Here is a 12,352-nt window from a genome sequence, read left to right as displayed (position 1 = left end):
AAGGACACTTCCCCTACCTGAAAGCCTTAAAAGCTGTAAAGTTCATCCCAATAAACGAGACCTTGACAACAGAACTTTTGCTTGGTCTCCTTCTTCTCTTCACCCCCATTTTGGCCCACAGGTAGAAAGCCTCTTCGGGACCATGAATAACTGGGTCCCCGCTGGCGGGGACAGATAATCAGGTAACTTTCACCTTCCAATTAGGTTTGCTTGAGCATTCCTTCATTATAGTAGGACAAGTTGGGTGGTATGTTATTGAGACTTTACAAACTGAGTCTTGTTCAGAAAATGTTCTTTCCTGATAGCAATTTCATAATAATAGCATCCCCTTCAGAGGCCCACTGTTCTTGCAACAAAATTTTAGATTTGAAAGGTCACTTGAGAAAATTGAAATCTTTTAGTAAAAGACCAGTAACATATCAAGAAAGAAAAGAGAAGCATTATACAAAGAATCAGTTATTCCTGACAAGAAAGGAAGAGGACAAAACTATTACTCATTTGGAAAGAATATTAGTTATATCTTTGGTATTTCTCCTAGCAATCTTTATCATGCTCATGTTACTTATAAAGAAATTGAGGCTAATTTTAATTTTTTCTCTACGGTAACTCCATACCTACATTCAGTGAAGAGAAATGCATGCTGCCCAGACCTGACTCCAGCTACCAGGTATAGTTCTACTTCTAAGCTCACAGCTCTTACTTGCTCCATGTTTTATTTGCCATTTAATTATGTGCTGCCCTGTGACACTGGTGTGCTACTCCATGATTACCATTGTGTTATTTCAACGCCATGAAGCCTCTTTATAAGTTTACTTTTCATTCATTGCCTTTTATTTCTAGCACTGATAAAACGGACTATTTCCATGACAAAACAAATTTATAGCTACCTTTTTTTGACCCAATTGATAAGATATAATTGCCCACTTAAACATACAAAACCCTGTGCCATCCATCCGTTGAGAACACGTCAGCCTCCACTGTCCTGCCAAGGCTTCTCTCTCTCTCCTCCTCCCTTCCTCTGTCTTCATTCCAGTCTCCTCCTCTTCCTTTAAACTTCTCTCCTGCCCATCCTTCCTTCTCCTCCAATGACAGGTCTCCTTCTATCCTGTACCTGCCCCTCACCTGTACTTTACAAATTCAATGGGGGAGAAGATTCTGGTGAAGTCACCTGATCCCTGAGTATGTGACTAGGCAGCTGTCCTTGGGGCAGTGGAATTAGCATCAAAATACAGATAACTCCAGGGCAAATCAAAACATTTCCCCTTTTTGTCCAGTTAAAAAGCCTTTTCACTTATATATAAATTGAGTACAATTATTATCATTCTACAATTTATAAAGCATATGATATCCTCAACACCCAGTCCACCACTATATCAGTTAAACAGAACATTTAGTTATTCATTCCAGCTTCAGAAAGGCTTGAAATCTATATTATATCTTGGCTAGCTTGTATACTATCAGATAACTATCCAATAAAATAGGTATATTCAGAGTTAAACAGCCTGATAGGCTATGAGACTATAATCAGTCTTCAATCCTGTCAGAAATCTGAGAATGACCAAATATCTATACACACAGAAAGCCTAACACAGCTTCCAGAACTGAGAGGTTGTAGAGACAAATCTCCACTAGCAGAGTCCTCTGTTAGCAACACGTGAGCGCAAGTCTTCAGCCTTCTGGCCCAAAATCAACTGACAGACTCTTGAAATGCAGATTTTGAAGGGCTGATCACCCTGTCTTGGCAGAGTTTATCAGTCAACTATTCTGCATAATTTGTCCTTTTCTGGACAGTATTAGTCTGCAGATGAAACAGGCAGTTTTGTCCAGTGGCTGCCTAACCACAAAATATTGCCTCATCTGGAGGTAGAGATGTTCAAATACTTCATTAAATCTGCCAAAGGGGAACTGTTAGGAGCAGATATATCTCAACAAAAGATAAATAACTTTAAATCTCAAATTTTGTGGATTTCTGACGTTTTTGAAAACCTTCTATCTATATAAGACAATCTGTACTGTTGTCTTTATATCTTAATAATATCTTGAAAGTACTCTCCCAAAGTCAGCAATATGTTTGCTATTTGGCTCTTAACTCACAGGTGTAATCAACTCAGAAGTTTGTAATGACATCAATAGAAGGACTGGCTCTAGACCTTGTACTTTTAAACGTTTAACAAATAAATTCTATATCAAAGCAAAGATATGATTTTAGCTTAGTTAACAAATGAGATTATGACTGTATAACTCAATCTAGCTAATTCCTCCCTGTTAAATTACAACCATTTCTAAATTCCTCATAAAAACAACTTTAGAATATCCACTTTCAGCCCCCCAAAGTCCAGGCAATTGGGGCGACGACTCCTCTATAACTTCTTCAAGCTGTACATGGGTGTTGAGATATCCTTGGGGGTAGGGGGTAGGAAGAATGAAGCAAATGCTGTAGCCCACGTGTCCTGACTGGACCCAGCTGAAAGTCCTTGAGACCAGGAATCCAAGTAGGCACACTCTGTAAAATGCAACTCTTTAGACAAAAGTTTAGAATCGATATCTCTTTTTGTTTGATTCTCCTGCATTAATTTTTTCAGGCGGTCTCCCTCTATCAAATCTGATCAGTATGACTCTGTGAGGTTTCCAGAGCCTAATCACACTTTTTAAAAACACAAAGACAAAAATCTTTCTCCCAAAATACTGTGTTCCTTAGTCTGTAACCAGAAAAGCTTGTATCTTGCACTCTCTCCCAGAGTAATAATATAACCATAAAACTCAAAGTCACACTCATCATGAAGACTAAACAATATTTAAAAAAGGAAGTAAGGTTGGGGATTTAGCTCAGTGGTAGAGCGCTTGCCTAGGAAGCGCAAGGCCCTGGGTTCGGTCCCCAGCTCCGAAAAAAAGAACCAAAAAAAAAAAAATAATAAAAAAAAAATAAAAAAGGAAGTAAGCTAAACAGTGAGCCTGATAGGCTTTTGTACTCTGTGATATCAGAAAATTAACCCAAAATTCCTGTGGAGCCCATGTTAAGAGAATCTGAGCTTCCTGTTGTGGTAGATATAAAAAATAACCACAAACCCTCGCTAGCCGGCATCAACGAGCCATATGACCTTTAGCGGGGTAATTCATAAAACAAACTAAACACCTTCTATCAATTCTAATATCAATAAGCAACATATCAAACCAGGACTTTTGCGCCCAAAATATCTCAATTTGTCAAGCTCTCTACCTGGAGCCACAGATTTTTCTTTAACCTTAATAACCTAAATATATATCCATCTATTAAGCTTTCTACCCAGAGCCATAGATGTTTACTTAACTTTAATAATGTGTAAATATCAGGAGCCACAGATTTTTCTTTAACCTTAATAACCTAAATATATATCCATCTATTAAGCTTTCTACCCAGAACCATAGATGTTTACTTAACTTTAATAATGTGTAAATATCACAATACTCTACTTGGAGTTAGTGACCACTTTTTTCCCTAACTTCCGAACCATAGATGAAAATCTCCACATGATTCGAGTAATCTCTTTACTCTCCTTAAAACAAACTTAAACACATTTTATCAATTCTAAAACCAATAAGTAACTTAAAACTCAAGACTTCAGCCCAAATTATATCCATCTGTTAAGCTCTCTACCTGGAGCCACAGATTTTTCTTTAACCTTAATAACTTCTATAATATATGTCTGCATTCACTCTCCCTGGTGTTACGGACATTTATTACAACTCTCTACTTGGAGGTAGTGACTAATTTTTCCGTATCTAAGTTCTGAACCGTGGATGAAAATCCCCACCTAATTCAGGTAATCTCTTTACTCTCTTCTTTCTAAAAACAATCACCTTTTAATTATACCTGTAATTAAGAAATAGTTTGTCTAACTAGGATTTTAACCCAAAATTCCCGTGGAGCCCACGTTAAAAAGAATATGAGTATCCTGAAAGACTTTCTAAACAACTTTCTTTAAAAAGCAGCTTTTAATCTCTAACTCTCTGAGCTGCCATTACTTATCACACAGCAGGGGACCTACAGCCTGCCAGCCCAGGTGTGAGAGATCACATGACTTAACATGGAGCTGGCCTCCTCTTAGAAAACTTTCTCTCAACTCTTAGGATTACTAGTGGATTCTTGGGTGTCATCTGTTGTTGTAAAAATATAAAAATTAAAAAAAAAGCAATGTTATCTTTTACCCTGCTAGGTCCTGCACCACGGTGCCCCAAGATATCTGCTAGATATCTTGGCAGAAACACATCCCAACTTTGCCACGGCGGCCCAGTGTCTCCAGCCGCCACACAGTTTCGTACACTCAAACCGTCACATAAAAGAACACACAACACAATAATCTTTGACCCAATTGATAAGATATAATTGCCCACTTAAACATACAAAGCCCGGTACCATCCATCCCTTGAGAACATTAATAAGAACCGGTAAATACACAGAGGGGAGGCTTTACATCAGCCTCCACTGTCCTGCCACAGCTTCTCTCTCTCTCCTCCTCCCTTCCTCTCTCTTCATTCCAGTCTCCTCCCGATTTATAGCTACCTTAATATAGCTTAATGCCACAATGTTATAAAATTACCTGCCAGTAAAGAAAAGGTTGAATTGAATCAGAATTAATGATCAATAGGCTTTTTAGATTTTTATTTAAAATCAAGGGCTGGAGAGATGCCTCAGTGGCTAAGAGTACGTGCTCTTTTAGAGGACCGGAGTCCAATTCTGAGTACTCACAGGGCAGCTTACATCTGTGTAAAACTCCAGCTCCAGAGGATTCAATGCCTCTCTGGCACCCTCAGTCAAATATGTAGGCATACATGCAAGCAAAACACACATACATGTAAAATAAAAAGAAAAAAGAATGAAAATCAAGCAACACATTAGGTAGGCTTTATATAGTTATGATTATATAATTTGCAAATATTGGCAGTATGCAGAATGATGTTAATTATATCATATTCACCACACGTCCTCTTATGCATACCAACTTTGTTTATATATATGGAATAAGTTGAATGAAGATTAAAGCAGGTGTTGCTTTAAAAAAAACCCAACTAGTATTTAGTGAATGGAATATACACATACAGTGTGGGGAACCCCGCCTTTTTATTTGCTGTCTTACTCCTAGTGCCTAGTATAGTATCTGGTATATAATAGGAAGATATGCACTCAAATATTTCTAGAGTGTCTACCACATGCCTGAATGTGTTCTTAGTTATGGGGACACAGCATTGAACAGTGCAGAAATCTATGCTTCCTTGCAGGTTATATTTTAAAGTCATAGGGCACAGAATGAAGAAAGAAATAGATATTACCATCTAGTATGTCTGACAGTGATGTAAAGTAGAAGGGGAATGAGGGATAGAACAGGGATCGATATTGTTTGGGTAGGAATGTCACTATTTCAAACAGGGGGTGAAGGAACTCCTCAGTGATAGATGGCTCATAGAAAACAAAAGATGAGAGCATGTGCCTTGGTGGAATTGCAGGGGAGAGAGCTCTAGCAATGTACTGGCTTGCAAGGAGTCCACTACCAGTAAAGAAGGGAAGCAGTGCAAGTGAGCAGATTTATGAAGATAACAGGAACTATGCTATGCAGAAGCACCTACCCATTGTAAAAATGAAGATTTTACTCTGAAGGAGATAGAAACAGTGGAGGATACCCCCCCCCAAGAAGTAGAATGAACATTATTTTAAAATTAGCATGCAAAACAAAACAATTTATGTCCAAATTTAGTTTTCATAAAGATTTCACAGATGAATGAATGCTTGTGAATATATTCTAGTATTCTTTCTATCTATCTATCTATCTATCTATCTATCTATCTATCGATCGATCGATCGATCTATCTATCTATCTATCTATCTCAATTTTGTGGTATATATAATGTATACATGAGATTATATTGTAAATGCTCTTTCTAGCTCACCCTAGGAAAAAAAGGGTATGAGTCAAAGGGTATGAGCCTAACAAGGAGACCAGTTAGGCTACTTGTAGTAACACTGAGCCACTGGTGGTTGCATAATGGAATATGGTGATTATATCAGTGGTGATCATAGCAAATCATCAGGCTCCAGGTGTTTTTTAAAGGAAGAACGGACACGATGTGCTAGTTGATTTATTATGGGATGAGATATCAAGAGAAAATTAAAACACAGATTTAAGGTTGTTAGAGCTTGAACTTCAAAGTGTTTGAAGCTGCCACTAAAAATGAAAGGGTGGAAGCTGGAGAGATAGCTCAGTGGTTAAGAGTCATAGGTAAGAGTGTTTGCTGTTCTTGCAGAGGGCTTGGATTTCTACCCCGTCACCCATGTGGGAAGGTTCATAATTGCCTGAAACTCCAGTTCTAGGGGATCCAATACCCTCTTCTGGCCTCGGAGAACATTTGTTTAAAAGTGGTACACATAAACTCACATAGACACATAAATATGCAATACAGAAATGAATTAAAAATTTTAAATTATACTTTATTGTATATGACTGGAGTTCTTTTTTGCCTGGGAGAAGAGGATGTTGGATCCCCTGGAGCATGAGTCACCATATGAGACAGCTGTGAGTCACCCTATGAGTGCAGGGAATTGAACTTGCATCCTCTGGAAAAGCAATACTCCAGCCTTCATAAATGAACATATATTTCAAATTAAAATTTGAAAAATCTTAGAAGGCATAAGTCAGGAGAAAATACCGAGAGATGAGCTTTCTGTAAGACAGATGTGAGAGTCTATTAGTCATGAAGATGAATACCTTGACCAGATTGCTGCCTGCAATCTAAAGGAAATGTTTTGGAAATATGTAACTTGAGAGTCATTCTCAAATAATTGGAAACTTAAAACATGAACCACGATTAGATTATAGGTGCTTTATAAATACTTAAACAGTAATAAATAAATATACACTATTTTTCAATAACAAAAACTTGTTCATATCAACAAAAAGAATACCTTTCACTTGGCAACAGTACACTCAAGAGTCTCTTTTCAAAAATTAGGCTCTGCACATAGGACTTTCTCTCCTTTAGCCTTGCATGGTTCTTACCTCAGGCAGATTGTTCTTTTACCTGGTCTCACTCTGTGGCAGCTTCTCTCAGTGGTCCACTTTTATCTGCATGGTCTGTGCTCCATCAAGGCATAATTTCCTCTCTGATAGTCTCTTGTATTTTAATTCTCTAGACACACCAAGCTTTGTGTCTGAGTCGCTTCAGTCATCACCAGCTGTATTAATTTTTAAATTTTGTTGCTGCTTTCCTTATAAAGTCATGTAAGTCTGAAGCATTCTGCTGCATTTCTATTTTTTTTCCTTTAAGGCTGGTTAGCTCTCATGGGTGCTTTGTGTGTGTGTGTGTTTTTTTTTTTCTGTGTAGGAACAGATTTTTAGGGTAGGGTATATCATTTATATCACAACTATTTTGCATATAGACATAGATATATGGAGACATGTTGCATTTGTCGACATCATTTTGAACCCCTTAACCTTTAAGAATTATGCCTATCCAATAGGGTGTTGGGTACATAAGTCCTTCTCTACTTCTAGAAAAATTGACCAATTAGCAAATACGGATGAGCACATGCCTAAAACTTGTCTCTTATGATAAACTGCTTGGTTGTCCACTGTCCAACACACGACCTGACTGTCAAATGTAAAGTCAATCAAAACAAGTACCTGTCTGTCCATCATTACCCACAATAGCCAATCAGAGTATAGTGCATGATTATCTACTATGGCCCAAGTTACAGTATCTGACTATTTAGCATGACTTAAATGAGCAACCATCATACAGGTGCTTCATCATGACCCAAGCTAGCCAGTCTGAATATACTACTTGCCTGTCCAACATGTCTCAAGCTAACCAATCAAACCCCATAGGAAGAACAACGATATCAACCAATCAAACCCCCCTCCCCCGCAGAGCTCCCAGGGACTAAACCAATGAGTACACATGGAGGGACCCATGACTCCAGCTGCATATGTAGCAGAGGATGGCCTTGTCTGGCATCAATGGGAGGGGAGGACCTTGGTCCTGTGAAGCTTGGTGCCCCGGTGTAGGGAAATGCTAAGGCAGTGTGGCAGGAGTGGGTGGGTGGGTAGGGGAGCACCCTCATAGAAGTAGCAAGAGGGGAGATGGCCATGATAGAGGGTTTGCAGAGGGGAAAGTGGGAAAGGGGATCACATTTGAAATGTCAATAAATAGAAAAAGAAATATCACTGAATTGCAAATCTCTGTTACTCATTACTTTGAGCTGCTAAAATTATTTACTTCTATTATCTTAATATTCTATTGAATATTAGGTATTTTCTGTCATCCTTCCTAGTACCATGATGTAGCAGCTTCAATCACATCAAAAGATAACAGAATAATTTTTAGCTAATAAAATGTACAGAATACAAAAAATGAAAAAAACTATCAGAGTATATTATTTGCCTATAAAGCATGACTCCAACTATTCAGTCAGAATTAACCATTTGCTTGTCCATCATGCCTCAAGCCAATCAGAACTTAGTACCTAACTGTCCGACTCAACTCAAATCAGCTGGTAAAACTAGACTACTTGCATTTCAAGCACGATCCCAAACAACCAAACAACCAGAGCATCTATTATCCAAGTAAATGAATGAGAGTATATCACCCCCTTGTCAAACATGACCTAAGCCACACATTAACTGTATTTGCTGATACATTATGACACAAGCTATCCAATCCTATAACAGTGTCTGTCTTGATAGCATAATTTAAAGTAGCCAGCTAGTATTATTGCTGCTGTTAAACATGTGCAGAAGCAGCCAATCAGAATATTTTACCAGCTTGTTTATTATGAATCAAGCAATTCAATCAAAACATTCTTTCAGTTTGTAAAACATGACCTAAACTAGACAGTCAGAGAACAGTACCTTGCTATACCTCATTATCAGGCTAACCAATCAGAAAACATTGCCTATCATGTCTCAGGCTAATCATTCAGAGTATATACCATCTGCCTTTCTAGCATGATCTGAGTTATCTAGTAATAATAATGCCTATCTATTATGATCCAAGTTGCCATATCAGAGTTTATTGCTTGCTTGTCCCTCATGAACTGAGCTAGCCAAGCAAAGTGTATTACTTGTCTCAAGTCAGCCAATCAGAACTCGTTACCTGTCTATGCACTGACTCAAGCTAGCCAATCAAACAGACCATGTGCCTGTCTAACATGTGCTGAGTTAGTCAACCAAGTATACTGTCTTCCTATCAAATATTACCCAAGGTGGCCAATCTTTGTACACTACATGCCAATCATCTTGAACCAAGTTAGCTAATCAGAGCATATGACTTGTCTTTCTAACATGACCTGAGACAGCCAATCAGAATCCACTACCTCCTAATGGTAGTGGTGATGATTTTAGGGATGGAAACATGATCCAGTAGAGTCCATCAGAATGATCAGGAGAGAGAGAGCTCTTAACTCAGGAGCTATCTCAGACACTATCTACCTTAAAATGACCACCGAGAACAGGAGATATAGTCTACAAATTCAAAGCAAATTAGTCATTCTCCATGTATTTCTCTCTTTCTTTTTGTCACATTTAACCAGTAATTTTTTTCAAGATTCAGTTCAATTGCCATCTTGTGAAATTTCTTACACTTCCACTGTCTCCAATAAGACATGTAAGCTTCCTTTTTTCTTTCTGCGCCCTGTCATTTCCTGCTTATAGTATTGTCACTTTAATTACTTACTTCCCCCCTTCCTTGATCATTTATTTTGTAGCATTCTTGTTTCCCTCAATGTAATATTTCACATCATGTATCCCAATCACACTTCCCAGTCCTCCCAGGTCCACACCCTGCCCCTTGTGACATTTCAGCATTCTTTTTAAAAATACACATTACTTTTACGTTTTATTTTCTGGTTGTGACTATTATGCCTGTATGTATGACTTTGAACCACATGAGTGCCCGGTGCTCACAGAAGTCAAAAGAGGGTCATACTCCCTGGAATTGAAGTTACAGGATGATCATGAGTCACCACCATGTAGGTGCCATGAATTGAATCCAGGTCCTCTATAAGAGGAAAAGTTGCTCCTATCCATTGGGTCATCTCTCCAGTCACCATAGTTATATTTTTAATGGTCATGACCTTGCCTTATTCATGTTGATATACTTAGGACGAAATGACTGGGTCACAGACGCTACATAGTAAATGTGAGTCAAATGAATAAATGGATATACGATTCTGGTAATATAAATATATTTGCCTAATCACCTTGGATGTCTTGCATACATATAAGCTACTTGTTGAAGAATGTGGTGTATTTGAAAGGTATGAGTTTTTATTGAAGCTAAAACCAGAAATGTAGCAAAGCATTTTATTGCTAATTTTCCATTATGGCAGTAAATAAATACCTGTAGTAAAAACTTACAAAGTGAAAAGGTTTATTTTGGCTTAGAATATTGGATGTTCTGTTCGACATCAATTTTGCCCCATTGTTTTGTCCCCACGGTAAGGTAGAAGTGTGCCACTATGCAAAATTATTCAGCTCATAGATGAGAAGTGATAAAAAGAGGAAGGTAGGTAGCAGGGTTCCCCTATTATCATCTGAGTACACATCACTAAGGGCTTTAGATCCTCTCACTAGGCCAAACCTTCTAATAGCACCAGGGGCTAGGGGCCAATCCTTTAATGCATGAGACTTTGGATGACACCTAAGATCCAAACTAGAGCATACTCATTCAGGTTTTAAAAAATGGAAAACTAAGGCAAGAAGAGAACATGTAGGGTAGGGAGGCATTAGGAAGGAACAAAGATGGAAAAACCCTTACTATGTTTTATTACATTTATTTGTTCACTTTACATCCCAATATCCGCTCCCCCTCTTCTCCCAGTAACCCCTAATGCATCTCCTCCCACTTCGCCTTTGGAAGGGGGGAGCCCCCTCTGTATCACCTCCCTACTCTTCCCCTGCTCTGGATCAGCAACAGATTTAGGGACAGCCCCCTGCCCCTGTTGTTGGGGGACCCACATGAAGAGCAAGTTGCACATCTGCTTCTTATGAGAAGGGGGCCTAGGTCCGGCCAGTGCCTTACTCTTTGCCTTGCACTGCTTTGTGGAATTAGGGAGAAAAGCTGGAGAAATTGAGTGATGCCATTATTCAGCAAACTAGGTAGAGATGTGGAAGAAAAGACCGTAAAGATGGAAAACAGGCAGCAAATGTAGGAAGGGCCTTACAATAATCTGTGCTTTCCTAGGAAAGATTTGCCTTTTAACAGTGGATCAGGCCAGCAGCAGGGTTAATGGGAAGCTGAGAAGGCCAACCCTCCTAGCTTTCCTGCAGCCAGTGATTAGAGAGATCTACATTTCTAAAGAGATGAGAAGGTAGAAGTGGGGCAGATAGCCCACTGCTCTGAATGGGCGACCTCTTGCTTTGCCAGAGCTGTAGAGGTGGCAGCTGACACAGTGTCCTCGTTGTGAAAATGCTCTACTGTCTCCCTACTCCAGCTTCATTTTCTATGAACATTGACCTCTCACCCTTTCAAACCTAAAGTAACTCATTTCTATATGCTCTTTGCCCCAGTATATGTCTTTAAATAAAAAGTTAAGGTAACCAGATGTGGTGGTGCACACCTTTAATCCCAGCACATGGGAGGCAGAGACAGGCAAGATCTGTTGAGTTCTAGGCCAACCTAACATAAATAGGGAGTTCCAGGCCAGCCAAGGCTACCAAAAATGTTAAGGTGGTGGTTCTGTTTTTTTTTTTCCTGGAATGAACATTCTTCTCCCTCAGTCTTCTGAGTACTTAGATAATAGGCATGTGCTGCCTCCTATAGCTTGGTCTCAGCTTTGGTGTGATATAAGCAAGACTGTTATCTCATCACCCCAGAGCCCAGCAGAACAAGAGACCGTTGACAAGGAAACACGAAGCCCCAGGATGGAATCTAGAATTTTGTTTGATGGAAATTCTACACTAGGGCATCCCAACTGTACTAAGGAAGAAGCAGTCCCAAACGCAGTTTGGGCAGAGCCCTCACTGGTCCTCCTACTCAGGATCTAATGAAGAGGATGTCCCTTGCTACATCATGAGTTCATCATTCCTTCTGACTATTTTTCCAGGATCCTGGGCACCTGCAAGAGGAGAGTATCAAAGCGAGGTCTCAGGAAGCAGGAGTAACTAGTGTGGTGGACTGTAGGCTACCTCAGGAATAGCTGCTAGTGTAAAAGAAGTCTGCCCTTGGCTATACCTAGCTGGCAGACAGGTTGAGGAATGAGTCCCTCCTAGATCTAGCCAGCTGGAAGAACCAGCCACACCTTCTCTAGGCTGGGTGGGTTCTGGTGTTACCACAAGGGGGAGAATGGGGATGGGGTGGGGGACCTCTGTGAGGGGTTGGTTGG

The sequence above is a fragment of the Rattus norvegicus genome, chromosome X, assembly GCF_036323735.1.
Source record: "Rattus norvegicus strain BN/NHsdMcwi chromosome X, GRCr8, whole genome shotgun sequence".
In the NCBI taxonomy this organism is placed as follows: domain Eukaryota; kingdom Metazoa; phylum Chordata; class Mammalia; order Rodentia; family Muridae; genus Rattus; species Rattus norvegicus.
This window is presented reverse-complemented; position numbering follows the sequence as displayed.